We start from the raw sequence: 26,857 nt of genomic DNA on the forward strand, positions 1-26,857 counted from the left end.
TGTTTACACATTTCTCATTTAATTTATTTTCGTTTTAACATTTATAAAATAATAATTAATATGAAGAGTTTTTAAAAAATACAATTAACCGCAGGGGTTTTATTTACCTTTTTACTTTTCAAAGAATCAGCAAAATTTGCAATTTTTTGCATAAAGCTTTTTTTTTAAATGAAACTTAATGATTTAGTGAAACAATCAGTTTTCTGCAAATTCTAAAAATGACAGATTTTGCTTTGCATTCTCTCTTTGCAACATTAGATGACTCCCCGCCACCCACTGTTTGAGCAAACAATGCGATTAAGTTTTTGCTTTCATTTATCATCAAGTTATATAACTATTATAATGAATTACAATTAGTTGGAGATGTAGATGTAATGGATGTATCAATAAAAACATTCGGCACATACCCTCTCAAAATTTAAACTCTCTCTCTTCAGCGTCAACTTCCTTTTAATCAAGTTATCAAGAGTTTGTTTGGGTATTAAGTCTACAAAATACAAACTACCTCAAAGTCCCTTCCACGTGGTGTAACTACAATGACAAATAAAACTTTGAAGGGAACACTTACCAACTGTGAAACAGAGAAAATCTTCCTTCACAGTCCTGCAAAACATAAGAGAAGCGTGTCATTATCCACATTCTTCAATCGTACATAAATCAAACAATTATCTTTAAAGAAACAAAAGCAAACTCCAAGTCTCGCAGTTCCTGTTAGCTTATTACAGTTACTATTCATAACCTTTTGCCAACATTCTCCTTAGTGACCAATAACATCCGCCCCAAGGCTGTACTAAGCTCGCAACAAGATCATATATATATACATGAAAAAAACCCTGAATAATCTGGGAAGTCACAGACAGCCACTATCATTATATTGTTATTTTGCACTCATTTTTGTCTGCAGGCTCAGTACTGTTTGTTATGAAGTTATATTACAACCTGAGGGTAAGAAAAAGGACACTCCACAAACACATTATGCATAAAATGCATAAAAGCCACCTAAAAGACTCCTCTTTCTTAGAAAACAAAGAGGAAAAATTATAGATGTAAATCAAAAACTGCTCCTCTTTTCTACATCCACTGTATTCTCCAGTCATTCAAACACTTTGTACAGCATCTCAGGCAAAAAAAAAGAAGAAAAAAAAACAGACTCCAGCAGCACATTGCTCCTTAGTCATCCAAAATTTAGGTCTACTTTTCAAATCATTAGAATCATCGCTTCTCAAGCAGCAACTCAGTCACCATAGCACAGAGAATAATATCTGACTTGTCTCACCAGGCTACTAAAAAGTATACTGCACACTATTAGATGCTACAAAACATTGCCCACTCAAATACAAACAGTTTCAGAATCTGCTTTTTTACGTCCACTGCTGCTACAAACATTGCAATTTTAATAAATTATTTTCTTCTCGCTGTTTGTGTCTATGTATAATTGTGAGAGTGACAAATGTCCCCTTGTCACAAACACATGAGCAACACAACAACAGACTAATCTCAACGCTGTACCAAAAGCAAACACCAACCAGTTGTTTTTGTGTAGCCATAAAATTCAAATTTGAAATCGAACAGACAATTTTCGAGAGGGAGAAGCTCAACCTCGGAATCACGACCTTGAAAATAATTTCCTTTCTCCATTCATTTATTATGAAATAATTACTGACACCACTGCAGATTCCTCAGTGAACAATACACCATAGTTTAATTTTGGTGAATAAGCCGCAGCTTAGAGAGCATAATTGCTCGCCTCGTTCTGGCAGCGGAAAAGTTTTGCCTTAAGATACAATGAATAAAAGACAAACAGACAAATTAATTTATTAATAAACAGAATATAAGATCCTCCACACAGCACAGTGGGTTTACAACAACAGTCAGAAACTCATCTGCAGTATTCCCTTTGGTGATGGCATCAGTACTTTATTTTTAAATTATATTCGTGTTTTTTAATGCTGAACTAACACAGCTAGGTTTCACTGTATGCTATAGTGTGATGATGCCAATCAGGCTTTAACCCCTGCCCTCAGACAAGGTAAAAGCATCCGTTCCCCTGACTCCAGGTCAGTAAGTAAGCTTGTATTTTTGGATGGCTGCTGCTGATTGTGTATGTACTTTAATAAGCGGGCTGCAGGTCAGCCAGATTTATAGGCCCATGGTGGGGTGGAGGGACCAGACTCCCTTGGCCTCCAGCTTCCCTCTGCGCCATTACGCCAGAGTGAGATATAGTGGGATATTGATCCCAATGCCACTTCATTTTGCAATAACTATTACACGATATTCTCCCGGGCTGCGCGTGTCTCCTGATTTATGCTGCCTTGCTATTTACATTAGCAGTAAGTGTTTTTCTATACCAACTGAGGAGGGTCTTACAGCCACACAAATGGACATGTGAGCATTGACATTCCATACCATACCTGTCTTTTTGCTGCCTTTGATGCCTTTTCACAGTAGCAGGGGTGCTTAACACAACACTGGCTGCTGAGTAATGGAAGATACAGACGTAAACATACTGAAGAATACATCCCAGCCTTCATTACAGCTGCACGATTGACCTTGAGGTAATGTTATTTTCTGCATTATATCTTATTTAAAATACCGGCTTCATCACATCCACTCTTTAGAATGCTATTATATTCAGGAGCATATTTTGAATTATTTCATATTCTTCATTCCCACTCGCTGGTCAAAGTAGTGCAGAGTCAGCATAAAGAAAGCAATGAAAATAGAGACGACTGCTGCATCTGCGTGAAAAAACAAATTCATAATTTGTCTTAAATTGTGTAGCTATTTGGATTTACATGTTATATTGAACACATCTAATAGATTTATAGGACATTAGCCATCATACCGTGTGCAGCTCATACAATGAAAAGTAGCGCTAAAATTCAACCATTTTACACTGTGCTAATACATGTTTCCCCTGAAACAATTGAACGCTCCAAATTTTTTACATTATATCATGTAAAAGAAATCATTGTCATGATCAGGACAAATGGAGAAAAAAGCAGCCGGTGCCCCCCTGAGCTTGCACCACCTGCATACTTCAGAGCTGGGTCTTTGCCAAAGTGTCTTCCCTTGCAGTGCCAGGCTGGTGCTGAGTGTTTGTTTACACACAGAGGAAAGCTGTGTCAGTGGCAGAGAAGCAGACATGAATGGGGGAGGAAGGGTGAGAGACAGACCCTGCATAGCGCTGACATTCCCACAGGCAGCCCCCACAGGGGGCACTGCGCCTCAGATGCCGTCACTGCTACATTGTGCCACAACAAGAAACAAAAGGACTAATGACCCTTAATTGCTTTGGAGCTGTTTAAAATCAGATGAGTGTCACATAAGCTGGAGTATGTAAATCAAATCCCCCTCCTCGCCCCTCTTCCCAGCCTGCCCCCTAAGCTCTCTCCCCTGGCACAATCAAGTCTTTTTCTCATAAGGGGGCAGGCGGCTTAGCAGGCTCGCTGCCAAGTGAGGGGAGCTGGCAAGCGTGGTAATGTGGAGACACTTGTTGCGATAATGCTCGCCTGTTACGCCAGCACATGGCAGAAACAGGGCGGCTGAGGGGCGTGTGCGAGGAGCAGATGGGCATACTATAGCCTCCACGTGCTTCCATATTAAACATGGCAGTAGAAAGGAAGCGTGCTCTTCTCTCAGCTTTCAAAGCTGCCAGACACTGTGTGCATGTCCCATTCATTAATAGGGCCATTCATATGCAACATGACGTCTGATTGTACACAAATGCCCCATTAGGGAGGAGGGGTGTGGGGTAGGGGCAGTTGCTTGCGCTTGTTTGCATGTCTTTGAAAGTGACAGAGTTTGCTTTGTGTGTTCCTAAAGGGATTGTATGGGGTTGAGTTTGGAGATTGCATACTTTATATTGAATGGTAGAGGACATTTTAATACGATAATTTTCTACAGTTGTACAGAGATTACTCTGCCGTTGGTTACCATATTCATAACTGTAATTATAAAAACCAAAAGGCAAAAAGTAGACATCCTTTTGAAAGCTTGTATAGGATGCAAATTTTGGCCAAATTTATTCATATCATATTTTAGAATAGTAAAATGTCATGCTGAATACAACTTAGCTTATTTAAAATTGCATTAAAATGAATGTGTGTGTTTTGAGTAGAAAACCTATCTATTCTGTATGTTGCTATTATATAGAAACACACACTAATTCAAAGAAACTCTTAAGTTTGATCATTGTGAATACTGTGCTTAATTCTGAGCCCCAGCTCACACAAAAGTCTCAGTTCTGTGACCCAGTGAGAAGTGAGCGATGTCCTCCTGTGGTGTCCCACTGCTCCCAGCACACCCATTAACATCCAGCCTTAATGCATTTCCTATACCTGCATGCTCTTCTGCCATATGGAGTTTCTGGTGATTTAAAGACAGCAACAAACCTGTCCCATTTTCAGACTGACATTATTGATAGACTGTCGCCTCAGATTGCAGGTAACTGCTAATGGTTATTTTATGGTGCATATGTCAAATCTGATGTGTATATATTTTTTGTCTCCCTTCTTGCATCTTTCTCTGTTTTATTTGAATCTAATGATTACTTCAAGCTCACTGTCACACTTTTATTAGCATAAACTCCCGCGCTATAGAGCAACATTAACAAAAATTGACCTTTCAGGGAAAATGACCTGCCGCAATACCACAGCAAAAAACAATCTTTTTGTCTTTGAATATGTTATTGATTCTAAATGTTATCTCATTATGACTCATTTGTTTGTATTGTTCGAGGTAATTGGGGCATAATATTCGCCGCACTCTGCAATATAAAACCGAAATGGTTGGTTTCTTTTGTCCTGGAAAAAAGCTGTGTGCAAAGCTGAGGGAAAAAAAGTGCAAAAAAATGAAAAATTATCGCAGCTGATTCAGGACAATCAAACATCAATAAAGCATGTATTTGGTCCCTGTGTCCATCATGGGGTATTGAAAAAGCCAGCTCCCCCAAACGGACGACCACCTCCTCTGCACCCCTCCGCTCTTTATCCACTCCAGTGTTTTCTCCCTGTGAACCGGTATCCCCTCTTGTCATGGATTAGCCACCATACTTGCATGAACAAAGACTCAGTCAGCATGTGTTTATGTGTTGGTCCATGTGTTGTGTGAAGAGGGAATGTGTCTCCCACTTATGTCCAGATCTTAGAGGACCCCAATTTGTTAGGCATTAATCAGAACACCTGCTCAGAGAGCACCCTGTGTCAGTGGCTCACTTTGTGTCCCAGTGGTTTCCTGGCTGCCAGGCTTTTTGTTTCGCCACTTCAGTCATCAGTGTCATTTGAAATCAATTTAACGATTGCGCCTGAGACTGATTTGAGTATGCAAATGCTGCATTGAGGGAAAAGGAGTACGCAACATACAAAGAAAAAAGATATGAGCGGGGTGAAAAAGGCCATAGAAAGAAGACCTGCATCCTGTGTATAACTCTGGCGTGAAAAAAGCAATAAGTCATCATGTGTTGTTGTAGCATAAGGGTGTGAATAAAAGGCTAAAAAAAATGGCTCTATGCTATGACAATGTCACCATCCCGCTGAAGGACAAGGCGTGCACAAGAACAATGTTTGAGGGGGGGAAAAAGTAAAACGCTATGACAGGCCAAGGAAGACTAGGTCAGAGAGAGGCCAGGGAAGAAAGGAAGTACAAGAAAGAGGTAGCAGAGGAAACAAATGAATAAATTCATGGGGCACAAAATGAAAAGAAAGATGGAGGGGAGTGGAGTAAAAGAAGGGGCTTGGAGTCATCAGTGGAAGATTTTTATTGTCCGGACACTGGAGGCGCACACAAAAGCACTGGGAAGATTCAATTAAGTATCATATGCAGTGACCTTATTGCCATGGTTACAGAACAGTGGAAAATATTAATCAAGCCTGCACTTGCAACAAGGAGAAAGATGGTGGAAGGAGAGATAGAAGGAAGACAGAAATGAGAGAGACAGAGGGTGGTAACAGAGGGAGAGAGGATAATGGCCCAGTCTCTATATGTGCCTGTGTGTGTGTGTTTGATTTTATGTGTTTTAATGAGAGCAGTTGCAAAGGTTCATGACTGTCCCTACCAAGCTTTGAACATGTGTACGCTGACAGTGAACATGCCATTTTTCTTAAATGGATTTTCCTTTGACAAAAAAAATGTATTTTAAAATGGAAAAAAAAATGCAACTGCGGTACCATCAAAACTCACATCTACACTAAGAGGAGTCACGCATGTGAAATGAACTCAAATCATAATTCATTTCTTACAGGGGTAGACTCACTTCTCCAGCTTACAAAGATTTGTTTTAGTTCCTTTTCTGCATTTCAGGTTGAATTTCATGTACCTCAGTGTCTGTTGATGCTTTCTTAGCGAGGACATAAAACAATCCATCTGCATCTACAATCCATCACACATGCGTGAATCCATTAATAACACAACTTGCAAATGTTTGCCACATGAAAATGAATTGTTTTCATCCATCACCGTGTTTTTTTCTTCCCGTGTAAGGGTACACTTACACATGGTTCTAAATAAATCCTCTAAAAAACCAGTGCTAGCATATTGTTACAGACTCAGACAGAAAAATTATGACGATCATTTTCAATCATATTCCATTATGATGTTCCTCTCAGTCACATTTCCCTGCACACTGCAGAAGGGGAAAGTTGAAGATTGTTCTGTTTGATGAAGCTGTAGAGTGTTTGCTCGCTGTCTGCAGGGACTGTCTTGAAAACAATCTATCTGAAACTCCCCCGCTGAGCAAAATGTTAAATAAACAAAGACGGGGATAAACAAAATCCCTCCATTTCAATGTCACTGAGAAGAAAGCCAACATTTTAATGCTGCGATTGTGAACAGGAGGTGGCAGCCATAACGAGATCATCGTTTAAACTTTGGACACATGGTGAAATTATTTTCTCTCAAAATAGTTAATTATAAATATGGTAGCTATCGAAAAATACAACTGTTGTACTTGCATCAGCCATGAGGCAGGATGATGATCACCCTTACTCACTGCTTTCCTAATATGCCGTCACTTAAGAAATAGAACAATTTCAGATTTCACCTGATACTGAGACTGATATTACTTTATTTTAAATATATTATCCTACTGTGTGCTAGTTCAGTGTTTGGAACTCATTGGGGATGAAATGGAAAAATTTTAAAAGTGAAATAAAATGAAAGTTGGTGTGAATGTTTAAAGGTTTAATAATAACTTATTTTTATGAAAACATACAACATATTCCAATTCTCATTGTAGAGAAAGATATGCAAAGTTAAACAGCTGTTGAAAACCATAGATGGATATTTCTTGTTAACTAGTCTTTCACTTCACTTTGCACAGCATACAAACTGCAGAGTGCCTCAGGGTTCTGTCTTTAGCCCACTGATTTTTCACATTTCATAATTTCACTTGGGGATATCATTCTTTGACACGACATCAGCAGTCGCAAATATGTGGACAACACCCAATTTTCTCTCTGCATCTTTAACAATAACAAGCCATCAGAAAGCTGATATCACTGCTTTATTAAAACCTATATGATGCAAATTGTTACATGATTAAGCTCACAATTAAACTCAGCATCATCAAACTGTTTTTTTTTTTTTTCAAATGCAGAGAGCATTTGTGACAAGTGACATCCTTGACAACAAACTAAAACTGGTAAATCAAATGAACAGCATGCACGCAATTTCAAATATTTCATTGGACGGGACACAACGACTCAAGCTTTTGTTATACGGTGGCTTGATTGTTTCAATTCGCCACACATTTATTTACACCAAAACAGTGGTTTAGATGGCAGTTAAGAGAGAAAAGCTGCAGCTGGGATCACAAAGCAGGGAAGATATTACTCTTGTCCGGGCGGCTCCACTATCCAGATGCTAAGGATGACTGCGCTTTCTTCATAATGGCTGCTTTCCTGCCAGAGGAAATTAAGGAAGCCACCTGAGTTGCATCTTTCAAGTCTCAATTAAAAACGTGTGTCAAACTTCTGTTTACTTGAGGTGTGTCAATTTATACTGCCCTATATTTTACAATTATTTTACATGCTTTGCTAACCCATCTATGTTGTTTGCACTGCTTTATTTTTCATCTAGCATGGCATATGTGCATATTGACTTATATTCTAAAAAAAAAATCACAGTTACTGTAAACTGATATGTCTATTCGAATAATCATTCTAGTTCTAAATTATATCTGCACTGGACACTGTGTCGTGATATAATACATAAACAAAACCATTTTGCAATATGTACTGAGGCAGACATCAAGCTGCTGGTATGTATTTTGTACAGAAACTAACTTCTAGCACAATTTGCAAGGAAGCTGCAACCTCCAGAGGTATAGGATTTCTGTGCCCCATATTGAAACTATGTGAAAAATAATTTGATAAAATTTTGAGTTTTCATTAAAGCATGAAAGAAGAGTTCTGAGCTCTTAACAGAGAACTTTGATGAGAGAAGTTTTTAAATAAGTTGGCGCAAGTTAGCTCTTTTATGAGTGATTTGGAGAGTGACAGGCAGTGGTCATGCAGGAAATCAGCCAATAAAGTTATAACTGAGTGATTTGAGTTCAACATTGGTTCCATCCCCTGCCTACTCTAATCCTGAGCCCGAGCGTCGAAAAAAAAAAATCCCCCCTGCCCATCCCTGTGGCAGAGCCTGCAAGCACCTATGGGTGAGACACAGGCTGAGGTGTAACAGGAGAGGGCCCGAGCAGAGAGGCTGTTAAAGTGCCTGATGTGACCATGACCACTTCCAGAAACAATTTAATTCCACAGCTTCAGCCATCTCCAGCTGATCTGCTCCTCCAAGGTCATTAACTGTGCCACAGAAGGTCACATGATTAATGAGTGACAGACCCTCTGGTGCAATAACGTGTATGAACGTGGCCCATTAATTAGACAGGGGGGCCAGAGAGAATGAATGGCCAGGGACAGCTTGGCCCCCTCACAACCCTGTCCTTCCCAGATCCCATTTTTCATTTTCATCTGCACAAATAGACATACAACCACTCATAATATTCCCAAAATACCATGTTTCCCCCTCAAACCTCCTCAAAAAAAACAACATGAACTCAAAACCATACTATTATTTTTTAACAAAACAATTACCTCGACAATGCACAGTACGTTCTAACATTTAAACCAAACACACAACAGCCCTGACTAAAAAAAACAAGAGGTTCTCTGAGTCTAAATGCCCATGGTTCAGTGCAACTAAAAAGGTCCAACTGCTGCTTACAAGTGCTGTAAGCACTGGCCTCAGGTTGATCTGGGTATCAAGCATCTGAATGTTGTGTTGTTGCAGTCCTTTTCCAGGACTATGATAAGCACTCTGCATTACTGAGGGCAATCTCCAAGAGGAAATGAAACATTCTGCTGCCACAGACCGGCTTTATTAGAAGACAACAAGTCCGGCCTCTCAGGATATACAGATCAGGAGATTTAATTGATGCTGACCGACTGTCAATGCACTCCTATAGCTGGGAGAAACAAGAGTGTTTAACACTGCTCCATTGTAAATAGTCTTCATTTCTCAGTCTAATCAACTTAATGCAATTCCAATAAGTCCATTTCTTAGAGTGGCCTTGTTGATTTGAAACCTCATAGCCCTCTGTTTTATTTTCACCAGTGCCAACAAATGTAATGGTTGCTAAGTATATTGGGCAATAATATACGAATGCTCTACATCCAGTGCATGCATTTCAATTTTACCTTGAGGTCATAGCACTATGGATATATCCCAGTGGGGTCATTAATCATAAATACATACACTGTATGTAATAACAACCAGTAGGGAGAAATAGACTTGAGGGAAGGTTTCATACGAGGACGTGTAGAAGACCACGGGACACAATGGCTATCTGTGTATTACAAATCTCATCAGCTCACCCACTGCACCTGGGTCAGTGTTTCCCCAAAGCTAACACACAGCCAGGCATATGTATACAGAGGTATACATTTCCAATTGTCATTGTCCCAGAAGCATAATAAGCAGTGACAGGGTGAGCCAAAATCACTCAGAGCACAACCAGGAAAACAACATCTTTTGGGAAACAGGAAAAATACGGAGATGTTGAGATATGCGTGTTTGTGTAATGGTGTTTTATCGTGAGATGAATTCTGGGTCATAGGATATTTATCTGTACTTATGAATATGGAGGAAAAATAATTTATAAGCAACGCTGATAATAAACATAATTTTGAAAGGTGCTGCTGACATTTTTTCACTACTTTTTTTTTTATAAATGAACAACAAAAATAATACAAAACAAACAAACAAAAAAACTTCTTGCATCTTATCAAGCACTCAGAGAACCCCTTGACCCTTCTGAATAAAGCATCTCCCTGGAGATTTGACACACATCTCTCAGCGCAGATCTGAAGACAGCCATGAATGTTGTTTGCCCTCTGATATATTTTTAATATTCAGATCATATCAAATATGTCCTCTTTCAATAATTGATCTATCTATCTACTAGCAACACAACACATGCTGAGCTTTGGCATGTGATTTCTAGCCCCCAGTCAATATATACTTCTTCCCTCTATTCGGTATGATAAGCAGGGCACCGGCTGCTTCTTAGATGTGATGCACTTGGCCAAGGGATCTATCCACCCTCGGCATGTGCCAGCAAACCTTGCGACCACAAACTGTTGGTCTAAAACACTGAAAAGCCGTATTTGTTGTCTCTGGGTTCAAATCAAAAGGCACCGCTTGAAAGTGAATGAGTATATTACGATACAGCGTGTGCTTGAATGTTTTTGTTCTCGTTTTGATTTCAATTAAAAAAAAATATCCAAATTTTCAAAAATCATACAATCAATTTAGCAGATTTAGAGAACTGTCAATTCAAAATGTTTAATATTTCAAATACATTGTTTTGCATGTTAGCATCCTGCCTGACAAAGACATGCTTATTTGTAAAGGTCACGCATGCACTTAGGCGTTTTCAAGTGGCAGCCTGTGAAACAAATATCTATTGAGTTGGATATGTGCTAAAATATGTTGTTGTTTATTTTTTTTTCTTTCTTCTAAAGGAACATGGTGCAATGCAAACATATGAGGGTCTAATGGAGTGAATGTTTTTCATCCTGTCTTTTGACCAACAGCATCTCCTGTGGTGGCTCATTTCCTTAGTGCAAGAGGTTCCCACCCTCCATCGCAGCCAGGCTTCAGGGGGCATGGTGGAGAGAATACGAGATGGAGGGAAGGAGCAAAGTAGAAGAGGGAAGCCATGCTGGGAGAAAGGAAATCTTCCATGTGCAGAAGCAGAGTGGCTAGAGGACATTTCACGCTAATGGCGGCCGGGCCAATTGAAATGACTGCGGCACTGCATGATTTGAAGGTCAGGAGACAGCGGATTATATTCCAGTGGTGGCGGAGGAGGATTGGAGGAGTAAAATGGTGCCTCCCCACCACCCCGCCCCCTCCTCCTCTCCTGAATTATTGCAGAACAGCCAAGATGGAATCAACATAGCACCAAACCCCACCATCATTACTCTTAGACACAGCACACCATCAAACACGTAGCATGGCTTCGGTCTTTTCCGCGCACGCACATCATCATGAGAAATTCTGCTCCGGAACATTCAGAGGCTCAGTTTGTGCAGCTAAAGAACACAACAAGCCACCCTGCCTACAACCTGCTGTTTTTACAGTTTTTCATTATGCATCCTACTGTTTTTTCTTATTATGTAACCCCAAAAAATTTAAATTAAAAAATGACATATTCAAAAGATAAGGTCAAGAGCAAAATATGATAAAATAATGCGCAAAAGACAATTCTGTTTCCTGAAGGCCAAAGTAGGAAGCTTTTTTTTCCCCAGTAAACTGCCAATGCTCTTATTTTTATCGCTGAGAAGGAATGAAACAAAGATTTAATTCTCCTCTTGTAGATTTGGGTGACACGCTGGATAAAACAGTGTGGCTGAAAAAGCACAATCTTGAGTCGGGCTCACAGATGAGGGTGCAAAAGTTACTCAAACGTGAGAAAAGCATAAAGTGATTATGCACATGACTGCAGTAATAAGCTGTAATAAGATGTAGAATGACCACACATATTTACTGCAGACATTGTGCAAGACAGGCCAGCGTGATTGTATTTTTAGCCAATGGATATTACGGATTTAAGGCAAAAGAACCCCCAGCCTGGCATGCAAACAAACGTGGAAACAACAGCAAATGAGGCAACGAGAATGTCAAGAGGAATTTCATAAATCAGGAACATTAATGTAATTAAACTAATCCCTTGTAGGCAACAGCTTCTCTATCTGCTTGATGTGATTTCAGAACTTCTAGAGGCTGTGCCATTTTTCACAGTCCCCATCAGACACATTGTCTTAAGAATTCTGACCGTCAAAGCAAATCAGACTTATAGATGCACCTGTTTTCATCAGACGGGAAAATTGTGCCTAAAGCAGCAGTGACGCTTTCTTTTTTAGATGGCAGCCGTTCCCAGTGTCAGTAAACACTTTATACTAGCGGGCAGCATCCAATCCTAGTTGCTCAACAACACTGACAGCAGAGAGGTGGACATCTTATAGGAAGAGAACAGATGCCAGTCTTTGTGAGAAGCCAATAGAAGGAGCTTGTATCATCGAAGGACTAAAGCAAAGGCACTAAATGCCATAGCAGCATTCATATGCTAACAAAAGCCTCACAACCAAATCGGGGAATTTAAATAGCTCATCTCTAATATTTTGTATCTGTCTATACACTAGGCTACACACAAAAGAACCGGGAAAAGGATGGATACTGTTCGAAAATACAGAGGAACCTTCTGTAGCCGGCATGTGAAAAACAAATGATGTGCGTGCCTGTTTGGTATATAAAGCCCCTGAATAAATGAGGAAAAAAAGTACAAAGAAAGAAAGAAGGATCGAGCCTGCATCTGTTTCATGTCTCTGTGTTTGTCATACTTCCAAATATATGTATACATACAATAATAACAATCTGCAACACAACACTGTACCAGCCATAATAGTATTTTTGCTGGCTTAAAGTTTTTTTTAATTAATAATATTTATACAAAAGAAATCAACTTATTTCTTGGTATTACAAATCCTTGGAATATTAAACATAATAATGCAAAATCAACAAATCTATTTAGTCATAAGAAGTTGTAAAATAAATAATGTTTTCTTCCACTTGTAATGCATTAATAATATCAGACTAACTTGATAAATATATTAAATTGGATGCTTATGCATTTAAATGAAAATGAGTTGAAATGTGAATGTAATGAAAAATTGATATTAATCGTGTATCTCATCAAGCTAGAAATACATTGTGTTTACAAAAAATATTAATTGGATTTAACAGGATTTTCATAAGGATGCCACATCAGTAGTGTACAGAGAGGAGAGACACAGACAGTGATGGCGCTACAATTCCTCAGCACTGACTACTGTGCTTGTAAAACTCCAGAGGAGATAACAGGCAACCAGGGTAGCCCAGTCAATCCAGCGCATGTTTGAATGGCTGACCATGTTAAGCTCTTAAAGCAAGCATTAATCCAGGATTTTAGGAGCAGAGCTAAGTTTGGCACGTTATCATGGCAAGGCCCAGACCTTAGACGGAGTTCAATCACTATGCAGAAGCACTGACAGTCTCAGTCACATAGGCCTCAGACATGGCTGGGGCTGTAACTGGGCTGAAATAATACACATGCTAATGAGAAACAACAGAAAAAAATCGTTATATAACCAGCAATTTCAAATGATACATATAATTTTAGTTTGTCCTGATTTACAAAAAAATATCCAAAAATGGAAGTCTACTGGTTATGTATTGTACTCAGCATTCAGTACAGGCATTCTACTCAGTTGGATAACTGTATGCTCTGTTTATAGTGTGTGCTATGTGACAAATTCTTGCAAGACGTGCGCAGGCTATTGGCTCTCACAGTGCCTGAGTGACCTCTCTGGCCAGCCTCAGTCTCAGCGCTAGCTTCACCCCTCCAGATGTACACAGGCCAGACCAGAACAGAGCACACAGCCCAGCACTTTCTGCTCAACTCCAGATACACACAGACCAGCTCAGATCAACATCGCAGATAGCTGTGCAGACAGACAAACATATTAAAAGCTGACAGCTCCTGACCATGCATCTGCAAAACTAGCATCATCATGTGTTAGCAGTGGAACAAATACCCATCAGCCAATACGGCAGCAGACAGCACACAGTCACGTGACGGCGTGCACAAACAAACGTACACGCATGCATGCACGCACACACACACACACGCAGACATAAACACACCAATCTTAGGCGCAGTCATAGGGCTTGGGCCAAGGCTTAGGGCTAGAGCATGGGCTTAGGGAACTGGGTGTGCTTGTTGGCAGATGGGGGATATTAGGGGCAGTGTGTTGACTTATAAATCTTCCTGCACGGTGTAGGACCTGAGCTATCATCTGACATATGAAAAAATACCAGAGAAGCTGTGGAGAAAAGAGAGGAAATTAAATGAGAGAGGTATAAAGAAGGGGAGCAAAGCAGCATTGTGGCAGGCATCTGTTTTGCTCCTCATCCTCAGCCACAAACACACAGTGTGTGTGAAACCAGACCCACTACATATCTTGATTGGATTCCTGTTTCTACATTTACTCTGTTTGTGTCACGAGCACAACAATAGCTAACTGCATGGCTAAGACACATGTCAAAATAGTCTTGTACACTTGTAAGAATACCTGCTACTTCCTGTGTGGGATTAATGGAGCTCAGAATCTGGATCATCACTGTGTGACAGCCTTCATTTCAGTCTCTACAGCATTGTTGATGAGAGACAGACACCTATTAATAGTTATTTAAAAACTGAACTATATTTTGATTCAAACTTTAATTGTCATGGTTGTCTTGCTGTAAACACTCAAGTATGACAGGCCTTAAATATGAAATATACAAAAAAGGAAATTGTGATGTTTTTATGTCTGAAAAATATATTTATATACCTGCTTTAAATGTATACTAGTTCATTATGTTTATCTAAATGTAGTGCAGTCTAATTTGTCATTACTGCAATTAAAAAAATGCCTTTAAGGAAGTTCTTCTTTTCTTGAAATAGTTTTAGAGAGGTGTTGATTTAACTTCAGAGTTATTTTGAAGGCTGTTGTCAGTGGTGCTGTTAAATTATATTCTATCATACTAAGAGGTGTTTAATGTTTTTTTTCCCCATTCCATTTATATGAGTGAGAGTAGACTAAATTTGTAATTGTCATGAATCTGCCCCCATAAAAAAAATCCCAAATTGATGCTTTAAATGGCTGTCAGTAAAAACTGTGATTCTTCTGATTATTTATAGTCGCACTGCCAAACTATCAGGGTTAATATTACCCTGAAAGTAGAAAAATCAATGTTGTTGAAGCCCACGCTGACCAGAGTAAAAACATATTTGATATTTTGAAACACCTGCCCCACAGCCATGTCAGCTGTGTAAGTGGACAGATAATTCTCCAATCAACACTTGTCAACTCCAAATAATTGCAAGTGGGAAAAAAAATAAAACATCAACACTTATTAACAGCCAGAGAGTTTAGTGTGCATGGTATTTGGGTTTATGAGTGTGTTAGTGAATGTGAGTAAGAGAGTAAGTGAGTGAGTTAGTGAGTGAGAGAGAGAGAGAGAGAAAGAGAGAGAGAGAGTCCAAATGGATTTCAGCCCTAGAATAAATCACTGTCGCCACAGAAACAGGCCGACAGCTGTGATGGATGGCTGAAATTTTTGTGTTGATGTCTTTAGTATTGCTGACAATTTGGTAGTCCAGGCTTTTTCACTTTTCCTGTGCTTGTGTGTGGCTAAACAGATCTAAATGCTGGCACATACCCATACCTACACATCAGTATTTCGCACCTGCTCAAAATCTTCCTTTGCAAAGATACATCCACTGCCAGATTTTTTTTCTGCACGGTGTCACAAAAAAAAGGTAAAATTACAACATCATAAACTCATGTTAAGTGTTTATGAATTCATCTTGTAATGCCATACAACTTTTTTTTTTTTTTTTTTTAAATCTCAACTCTTTTTTTTCTTATTAGTGAAACTCTTAAGTAAAAGTTTGATCTGAGAACAGTTCCAAAAAACGTGTAGCGTTGTATTGGAAGCACAACTTTTTTTGGACACCATCTTGTGTGTGTGCACAATGGTCACGTGGTCGTTTTGCACCTGAATGCACTGACCGTCTCATTGGGTAATACGTCACCACATGACACAGTGACTGTTCGGTGTGTTTGGAGCAGAAACTGTCAGTCTGCCTGTCTGTCCGTCTGTCTGTCTGTCCATGGCGTCTACTTTTAACACCGTCCACGCAAACTGACGATGAAAAAGTCATTTTCTTTCGTTCTTTCTTTCTTTCTTTTTTTGTCTGTCACGACCCATTTTATTTCCAGTCCTGTTATCTGTTCCACTAAAGCACTACTGGGCAGAAACTCTGACAGGGGCAGCATCCCAGCACACACACATGCACACACACACTTGACTGTTACTGTAAATTCCAAAAATAAAATAAAGCACATTTGCTTTTTGCACATAATGTACTCCATACTAAATCCAGACACCTATGCATAAAGTTATGTAAACACAAGAACACTATACACCCTTGCACACACTCATACACACACTCTCTCTCATGCACACACACACACACAAAGTAAAGAGTTGGGCCACTCTAAGCCAGCCCCCCCACATCCAGTGTTTCCATCTGCTCTCACCTGGCAGGATCAAAAAGAGCACACTTCCCACAAACTTGCGAAGAATCAATACTTTCTCCAGCAAAACACAGCAGTCACAGCCTCAGTCCCAGCTCCACACTAACTGTACTTAAAGTACTGTAGACTGCAAGAAAAAAAAATCACCAGAGCAGAAATTAAAAAGAAAATAAAAAAATTACTGACCTTACTGTCTTTTTTTTCCTCCCTTTTCTCTCTGACGTCCAATCCCCTCTTTTTCTTCTGCTGGTTCTTGTCCTCTAAACCTCTAGTCTAAGTAAGTCATGCAGGAGCTGCTTCCAGCTCCTGCTCAGCCCTACGCCACTGTATTAGTCTGATTTCACACTCTGCAGCCTAGCCTCCCGTCCTGAAGGGGACGGTGAATGTGCTGCTTATTTAGAAGCCGGCGCGCACTACCTGGGCTTGTAGGCAGCTGTTTAAAGCACGAGGCAACATCCAGGGTGCATAATACCCCACACATACACACACATCTTCTCTCTCCCTCACACACATGCACACACTCATACAAGCTGGCTGGCTCACAAGATAGGCAACAGCACAGACACAAGAGCAAAGTGAAATACACACACACACACACACACACACACGCAAGCAGTCTGTCAGAGGTCTCTCTACCTTGGCTGGGATAGCAGGCAGTGTGAGAGTACACACAGGCACAGTGAGATGGGCTGGCCGCTCCGTTCTGTCTCCTTCTCTCTAAGTGTTTAGAAGACAATTTCAACAAGGGATTGCTCCCAATCTACTAGGGTGATCCACATGGATGAGTTATAATATGCTTGCCACTCTCTCCCTTTCCCTCACCCCCCACCGCCCCTCTTCTTCTTCTTCCTCTGTTCCCTCTCTCTCATTCTCTGTCTCACTCTCTTCCTCTCCCTCTCTCTCTCTCCCTCTCTCTCTCTCTCTCTCTCTCTCACTCTTTCGCTCTCATGCTCGTTGTTTTAGCCTATTATCGAGCAGTCACCGATTTCAGTTCGGGACGAAAAGCCTTTCCCCCCTCCTTGGATTCTATATTTCTCTCCTCCCTGGATGTGCATGAGATGGGGCCAAAGACTGACTCCACCTGAATGCGTATTAGTAAAATGCATTATTTATTACAAAGCTGCATTCATTTTTTTTTTCCTGATATGCCAGTGGACACGCGGGGGAAGGGAGCACTGGTGGCGACTAGCATCAGCAGTGAAGGGGTGTATTTGTGATATGTGTGTGTTTGGGGGTGGTTTGGCTGGGGTGGAGGTGGAGAGGGGAGGCAGAGATGAGGGGTCAGGATTTGGATAGCGGGGGTCTGGAGGGAGGAGAAAAGAATACATAAGATATGATTTTAATTTATTTATTTATTCAGTGGCTGGGATTGCCTTATCATCCAGGGTGCTGCTTAATGACATCACTGCTGGCTCCAAGCTGTCCCAAATCACACTGCCACTCATTTTTTCATCAAAATGACTTATAGCACTCTGTGCACGTACGTGTGTGTGTGTGTGTGTGTGTGTGTGTGTGTGTGTGTGTGTGTGTGTGTGTGTATTCATGTCAGGGAGTGAGTGACAGAGAAAAACAAAGATAAAGTGAAACAGTGAGGTGGACAATCATAAAAACCCATAAGAAAGAAAAAAAAAGAGTTTCTATCCAAAACACATCTACTTGTGAAGATGGTATTCCCTAATACTGAAAAATCAAAACACTAGAAGTGTAAGCCATTAAGTATGGAATACGTTAAAACCATTTATTTCATACAACACAAGACTGGACATTTATTGCCTTTAATTTTTTTTTTAATTTCAAAAGTTTGATAAAATATATATTTTTTAAATAAAATCATTATTGAAATGCCCAGTTTATTTCAGTTAAAGCAATTTCAGAAGTAATTAGCATTTGATTTTAATCTGTCCCTTTCAGTTAATTTAACATATTTTTGTAACAAGATTACTCAAATTCTGTTGCATGTAATCAAATTATATTAACAGAAAGATATTTTCAGTCTACAACATCAGAGTGACGTGAAGCCAATATCTTTCAGTTATTTAATCATTTGTTTGATCAATTAGTAAATGATAGATCAATTGGATAAACTGCGTTTTAGACAATAAATAAGTTTGTAGGTCCAAAACAACACACTGACACTTAATAAAAAACTTTTACTGAATTTTTGAAAAACAAAAGTTGAAAACATCTGCCTTTCTATTTTGAAAACCCTTCATAAATATTCAAGAAGATTAAAACACAGCCCTGATATAACTTCTGGCCTTTTGGCAAGCTTTTTTAGTTTTCTCTAAAGAAAAAAATCTCAGGGATATAATAAATACATACAACATATAACTGGAACTCTAAGATGTCATTATAAACCTAATAAAAACTTAAAATAGCATTTCAGGTTTTGTTTTTGTCTGAAGTATGAAAAATTCACACATAGGCCTCATGCACTTCAGTGAAACTTTGAGAAAAGCATCACTTTCAAAAACCCTATTTCATCCCATTATATGTTTCAAAGTCTAAAACATGTTAAATTAACTAAAAAAAACAATATACAATTTAATTATACTATTATTTTACTTCAGTGTACTGCAATGACTTAAATAATCTGAATAATGAATTACAAAACAATGTCCGTTGTCTGAGTCCCTGTATAAAGGCAGAATGGGAATGGCCAAAGGTTGGTTATTGTGGGTCTGGACTCAGACACAGGGATGGGAGGGAGGCTGGAAAAGGCTGTGTAAGCTGGAGTTGCCACGCTGGTCAACAGGCTGCTGCAATATGCACCCATGGGGGCAAACAGCCAGGCAGGAGTCATGACTGCAGAGTGGACCCCCAAGACTCTGTCAGCACTATCAGTCCTGTCTCTCTCCAGCAGCAAGAGAAACAGACCAACACAACAGAACCACAACCATCCAGCAAGATCATTCAGTTTGTAGCTGCTAACCTCTGCTGAAGACCTAATGGTCAATTTAGCCACAGCACAGAAAAAGTAAAACTGAACGGATTTAAACAAAGACAGATTCAACAAGTAATGTGCATGACGTCACTCAGCTTAAAATCTACAAAAGATATTCAAAGCTAATTGTTTACACGATTCATCACTGTCCACGTGATGCTCCCTGTGCTGCACTTTATTATACAAAAGTCTAATTGAGTCTCCAGCTGTCTGTCCCCAGTAGAGCCTGTTAACTGCTTGGTCCTCAGCCACAGGATGCCCATCTACTGTACCTGCAAAAGGAAATGATGTGGCCCAAGGCCCAGCCGGGCCATTCTATCACTGCCATTAGGACTTAAGTAGAACTGGAAAATGACTCCATTGGCATTAACAGTCCATCTCAATCATTTTAATACTATCATAATCATGAGAATTTCTAATATTATTTTTAAAAGCCTTGGTAAGAAAAAAGGAATTTCATTTCCTTTGCTTAACTACCTTAAATTGAGAGAGACTAAGTGAATGGAGAAAAAAGTGATATCTTATGGGACGGGGAAAGAAAGTGATCAAGAGTCCCCTTTAATCCTCACACTTGTGTGTCCACCACTGACCCACACACTGTCGCACATTTCTGCCTCTCTGCATCACCCTGCCAGCCTCAACCATGTTACAAGTCACAAGAGAAAGAAATTACAGCAACAAGACAATTCATATTAATGTGTGGTCAGATGTAAGGATGAGTGTTGAAGTGCTCTAGTTCCCCTCACCAGCCCATCTGACCAAAGACACACAGACATGTAACATAAAACATCACTAAACACTCTGAGAGTTAATGTTTCCTCCTCTCTTCTCCTCTGTTTTTCAACTTTCAATTTTCCTGAATAGCATTATTATGTTTTATTAATATCTTTGAATTATTACTCATTTTCCTCTTAAAATGGAGTGCTTTAATTCACATTTGAAGTACTCATCAAGGCTGCGCAGTGAAATGAATGTGGAAGGATACATTATATTTGCAAAAATGCAAAGGGTGAATTAAAAATATATAACAATACTGAAATATTAAGTATTAATTTCAAAAAGATAATTTGCCAAGGAGAAAAGCCTTTTCATTACTTCTATGGCTCTCTTTCGTTTTAAGTGTACCTCTCTGATTGTGGGTCTTTGAATAATGCGTAATTGGAATGAATATTCACCTGTGTATCAAACAGAATATTTTACGAGTAATATATTTCCACTATGCGACACTCACATGTGTGTATGCTTTCATGAAAACAGGAGGCAAAATGGACATGGGTGCAGCCTGATTGGTGATTCGGTGTAGAATTCATGTCCAATACAGCATCAGATGGGGGCTCAGTCAAAACTATTTAAAAAATTGCGCAAAATAAAAATCAAAAGAAGTCCTCGTATGATAGTTTCAACCATTGCTCCTTCTTGTTCACTCTTCATGTTTTTTTTTTTTACAATAGTGAACTCTAATTCCCATGATCACCCTTGAAAGCGTGACCTTGTGCTGTGTGACAGGAGATAGCCGCAGCATGAAGACAGGACGCCACTTATCATCAAGGGACGAGGTGGCTGTTTAATTTCACACCACCAGTGGCTAAAACCCCTGTTAGTGTGGAGCGCCACAATGGCAGCTACGCTGGGGGAGCAGATGTCCTACTGAAGGGGTGTAAAGAGGGAGGAGGTTGGGTTGGGAGAAGGGCAGGAGGAGGAGGAGGAGGACTGATGGTGGTGGCGTGTGCTGTGTGTGTTGCACTGTCGCCAAGTATTGTACTCAGAGCACAGTCTGACCCCTTGCGCATGCCCAGAAAAGCAGCACCTCCGTCTTTCATGCACACAGTCATACAAAAAAAACCAACAAAAAAAAACAGCACAAATAAACACACGCGTGGTCGCCGTGGCATTTGGTCGACGCTTACGGGCGATAATTTAAGGTAGCAGGACGAGCGCAAGGGTATACAAACTGGACTGAGAGGAGACAGGCGAGAGCAAAGGTGTCGATGTGATGGCGGTGGGTGAGAGCAGAGTTTTGTAGCGCAGCCCCACACCGCAGATGCCAAAATCACTGAGAGCCCAATTTCTTTCTGAAGAGCTTTCCATTGTCTGCAGTGATGAACTTGAGCTCTGGCCTCCAACCCAGGGGTCTTTCTGTCTAATCCTGAGTGCCCCTGGCTCCCCTTCACAGCCCCTCCCTCGAACCTAGCGCGCACACACACGCGCACAGACAGACATAATGCACACCCTTCAACTGACGCCTGACATGACTGCAGGGTTGAACAGTGACCAGCGAATCCCAACACAGCTGAATATAAAACACAGTAATGAGCGGGGCAAGAAAATGGCTTCCCTCTCAAACATGGCTGCTTACTGATGGCCAGACGCAAGCCAGGGAGAAAAAGGTCACCTCTCTCATCTTTTCGTACACCCCCTCCCTCCCCCCTCACATCTTCTATTGCAGTGCTGTTTTTTTTTCCCGTCTTATATTCTTTTTCTCTCCCCCACTTTTTCATCTCTTGCTTCCCTCACTAACACCTTCTACTTTCCCCTCCCTGGTCATTCTCCTTACCCCATTTTGTATGCGGATGTAGGCTTATTATTCAAGAGACAAAGGAAGGGGATCTTGGGAAGAGACAGGTGGCTGCATCAGAGTGATGAGAAAATTACAAAAGTGAAATCCAACCCCTAAAAAAACTCGCCTTCGTGGAAGGTAATAAAAAACGGGAAATAAAAATAACTGTGCCCCTTCTCCTTTTTGGTACAACTCAGCAGGAAAAGAAGAAACCCCCCCCACTCCCATCCCTCCCCAGTACCATTTCAAATCCCCTCTGAGCACCGCAGTCCAGTCAGATATATTCATTTTTCCTTACTTACTCCCCCGGTGTCATTTTTCTCTATTTTCTCCATCGGTTGGTTATGCACAGAATGTTCCAAATGCATTTTGACTGCTTGATTTCTATTTTCATAATATCAGAACATCAAGTTAAAGAATATAAATGTTTATTCAGCAGAGTGGGGAATGCTGGTGTATGGGTGCAGTGGCTCTTGGGGGAGAGAGCCCATGCTAAATCAGTAAATCACTCCATCTGGAAGATGAACGGCATGTTTTGGAGTTCATTGCCTTTCGTCTCGGGCGAGTGGTCGGTGCGGCGGCAGGCCCAGCAGGCTGGAGCGGAGGTGTCTGCTGATGTGGATGGTTACAGAGGGATAATGAAGCGGCGACCGGAGGCTTGGCCATGTTCGGTTCACCCCGTCCACCTCGCTGTGAAAGGGCCCGTCGCCGAATGTGGCTAATAGCCCGTCCTCGTTCGGAGCCATCGTAACGCCTACTGTACCTTTTGACGGACACGCTCCTTGGAAAGTGCTTAGGTGTGAAAGTGGTCAAGGCTTTAAGTCCTTTGCAGCTTTCATCTTTTCATTCACCAGTCGGCACCACGTTGAATTGTTCAGCTGCTCACTGTGAATAACTGGTGAAAAAACCTTTACAAGGCTGTCCTCACTTACGTCTCACCCCACCCTTCTTTAAGACAGACAACTTGCCAATCTTAGTTTATCTAGTGTAGGTGAGGTATAAATTACTAAAACAACCTGTCCAACACATTCAGCAATGTACAAACTACTCTAAAAGCGCACGGCAGCATTTAAACTTTCTGAACTGAAGATGAGCTTCATGACCTGCATCAGTCGCTTTATGAACATTTCTACTGGCCTTGAGGTTCGGACAACTCCAGTTGCACAAAACTAAAAATGTACATGCTTTCTTCCTTAGTAGCTGAAGTATTTTTTTTATGTTTAGTGTCAACTACAATTACCAGATAAGGGTTCTTATCCCAATATCTTGAAACTCCTGCATTGCAAGAATAACCTGCATGTGCTATTAACATTACTTTACTTTAGACTCACCATTCCCCAAATATGTTGTGACATTTGGGACATAGTACAACTTTTTGGCAAAACATGCTTCAAATACATGTCAAGTTCATTTAAAAGAAGCATTTTATGCTTTTACTACAGCACCAAAAAGAAAGCGTAAAGTTTCTTCCCCGATTACTGTTTGTGCTTTGTATTGTCAAAGCTGTGCTTCAAGACATCAAGAGTAAAATGAGAGTACACAGTATGAAAGATACAGTAATCGTAGGGATTTGCGGTCCACATACACATAAAAGAAGTGTACCGAAGAAGTATACTTGCCGCAAGCGCTGATATACGTCTCTTCAAAATTTGCAAAACACAGCATTATCCTAAAGAAGATACAGATTCTATTTTATGCACAATGCTCCAAATATACCACAATATACAGAAAATTCAAAATGCACCACATTGTGCACCTATAACACATCTCTGCACTAATGACCATGTCACTGACGGAACCAAAAGCATTCAATGAAACACATATCCAACCAAATATTCAATACAACACATCAAAAATACTCTATGAAAGGTTGCCAATACTTCCACTCTCCTCACCTGCACCTCTAACCAGGATGTGAGGCACAACACATTTAAATAAGTTGATAGAGTTTATCAAAATGACAGGCAATTAGACTGGCTCTGACCATGGGTTTGCATGCTAAATGAGAGTCATTTGAGTAGTTGGAGCCATACATGTTATGTAAAAGAGAGTGAGAGTTTCTGGAGCTCCATTTCTGCTCCTGGACAGCCCTAAATTAAATATCCCCAAAGTCCATTAGGCTAAACAGCCTGAGGAAAGACTTTGTCTCACCATAGAAAAATGACAGTAAACTCAGGCAATCATGCCGCCAATCAATTATGAATGAATTATATTTTTCTTTGACTGTGTAAAATGTCTTATGGTAATTCCCCTAAGTATACAATACCCATTACTTTCAAGATATGTAACCATATGCATGGCGTCTAAATGAGTGTTTTCCTAAAGATTTATCAGCCTCACTCTGCCAACTGAAATGGAAACACTGAGGATGAGTTGTGATTCCTCCGTATCAACTGTTAACTGCAGGAGCCACAGGCAAAGCTCGGAGGTGCTCAGCGCTGATAACCTACACGGCTGTAAATCTGGTGATAGAAAACATCCCCCAGAAACTAAGAAAATATCAAGGTGTGCCAGTAAACTCTTTCATAGGAGCTGCCACACGCGTTACGAGAAAAAGCAAGGTGATGAGAGAACCGGAGAAAGAACGAGGCAATACAGAGGGAGAGGGAGAGGTTGACGTGGGAGGGTGGGGGGTATGTGTTGACCTGACCTGTCTCGACTATAGGCCTGTTGAGCCAGTGAATAGTGGAGTCCCTGAGGTCCCCAATGTGGCCCAGATCTCTGATAATGACCTCTGTCTGGCCATGATAGTAGCAGACAGGTATTGGCAGACCCACTGACCAGTGTCAGTGAAGGTGCCAATAATTGGTCAGTGTGTTAATAACAAGTGACCTCTTGGCCTCTGTAAACTGACCACTTTATGTGTTTGATGACGGCCAGAGTCGCTTGAGCGTGTTAAATTTAATATACAGACAGGAAATACAGCAAATTTTTAAAAAATCTAAATGTTGAATTTGTAAAGCATGTGCACACATTTGCGCACACATTTGCACACACACTTTCAAACAGTATGAATAATTTATTAAATCGGCATTAATTATCAGCAGCCAAAAGCAATTTAGATATTTACACACACATGCACAAACACGGCCTCTTGCTCTCTCCTTTCTAACTTCGCTGACAGTTCCTGACGATCCCCATTGGTCCCCTCTTATATTACATGCAACACAATCCACCCTTACACACTAATTTGTTTTCTTTGGCTCTTTTTCTGTTTCAGTGTGTAACTGAGCCCCTTGAATATATACAGATTTAATAGAGCTAATAGAATCATTATCAAATTCAGATCAATATAAATTTAGCCCCAGTACCCATAAAAGGCAGCAATATTGAAATACAACACTGTCTGTGCTCTTTCATTCTTCCGCCTACAACTGACGCTTGCTGCCATCAGACATGAATTACCAGACAGGCACATTACAGCTAATAAGACTCTCACAAAACACCCTTTATTAATGCATGAGAGAGTCTTTGATCCTGGAGAAACTTTCATAGGGAAAGCAGTAATCACCGTGCTTCAGACAACACAATAAGATGCTTCCCATTACCTTGAAAAAGTCAACAATGTGGCTGAGGTCAAATCAACCTGAGCCTGTACAGCGCTTTTCTGATGGGAGGGACAATACAAAGCTGCCACAGCTCAGCTACACAAAGCTGTTTTTCTCTACAGGCCGATCAGATTTTTTTCTGTCATTTTGTCAATCAAAACTTTTAAGACAGAATTTAGTCCTTTCAGCAAGCAGAACCGAAGCACACGAGGCTCGAGTTAGAACGTAAAACAGAGATTATTACATTTAATTGATCAGAATAACTTCAATTTCTTTCTACAGAACTGCAATGATTAATACAAGACTGACAATCACAGCAAGACTCATTTAAATTCTAGCCTTAGCTGGAAAATTGCTTCATGTAAAATTCGACAGTGGAAGTAAGATTTTAAATTCGAACATTCCTCTTAATTAAGACATTGCATTATGGTCAAATGATTTTTTTTTTCCTGTGGAATAACAGAAACCCAGAATGCAGCAGATCCACAAAAATGTGCAAAAAGGTACTAATTCTGAAGCATCACACCCCGCACAAAGTATCATTCTGGCAGCCGCTCTGACAAAGTAATTTTCTTGTATACTTTTTCACACTGCATTTAGTTTGATAAACTCAAGGAAAGTTAACTTTCTCGGTTTAACAGGAATCAATATTCTGAAAGTCTTTCCATCCTTTCAGCACACTTCTCAGTAACAGTATTAGACCCACTCACAAATGATCCATTGGAGGAAAATTTTGGTTTAACTTCTATTCCAATGATCTAGATTTTGACAGAGCCTGTCACATTATAAAGTCTGAACATAGTTACAAGAATTGCGAATGATACCTATGATTGAATTTTATTGAAGTGGTCAGCAAGTAGCTCATTCCCCACAGAAAGCCCCGGGGCCTGAAGGTGGTCAGTGGGGAGCAGCTTCACAACATCTCACTACTGCACAATACATAGTGAACGGAAGGAAAAGCAGAAGAGAGGACCCCCATTTGAGGGATAGTGGTGCCACTGCAAATTCATGACCTGACTATTAACGACAAGTGTAATATATTCACATATCCGCCGGGATCCATTGCTTATACTCCACTATGACATGTATGAGTCCTCACAAGCCGAGCGTACAGTAAAAGTGG

General features: G+C 40.3%; 1 protein-coding gene across 5 annotated transcripts in view; it reads right to left on the minus strand.

Annotated features, from left to right (window-relative positions):
• The window catches only part of zfhx3b (zinc finger homeobox 3b), a 288,945-nt gene that overhangs the window by 191,077 nt on the left and 71,011 nt on the right, over positions 1–26,857 (minus strand). For 3 of the 5 annotated variants that reach the window (XM_051939593.1, XM_051939597.1, XM_051939581.1), the window contains exons 1-2: positions 16,872–17,279; positions 569–603 (exon numbers count right to left, since the gene is read on the minus strand). The gene's annotated coding sequence lies outside the window, so the exon portion shown is untranslated. Of the gene's footprint in view, positions 1–568; positions 604–16,871; positions 17,280–17,321; positions 17,452–26,857 lie in introns of those variants that run through there. The other 2 variants (XM_051939586.1, XM_051939585.1) reach the window with 2 other exon arrangements.

Source organism: Acanthochromis polyacanthus, chromosome 2 (assembly GCF_021347895.1).
Source record: "Acanthochromis polyacanthus isolate Apoly-LR-REF ecotype Palm Island chromosome 2, KAUST_Apoly_ChrSc, whole genome shotgun sequence".
Taxonomy (NCBI): domain Eukaryota; kingdom Metazoa; phylum Chordata; class Actinopteri; family Pomacentridae; genus Acanthochromis; species Acanthochromis polyacanthus.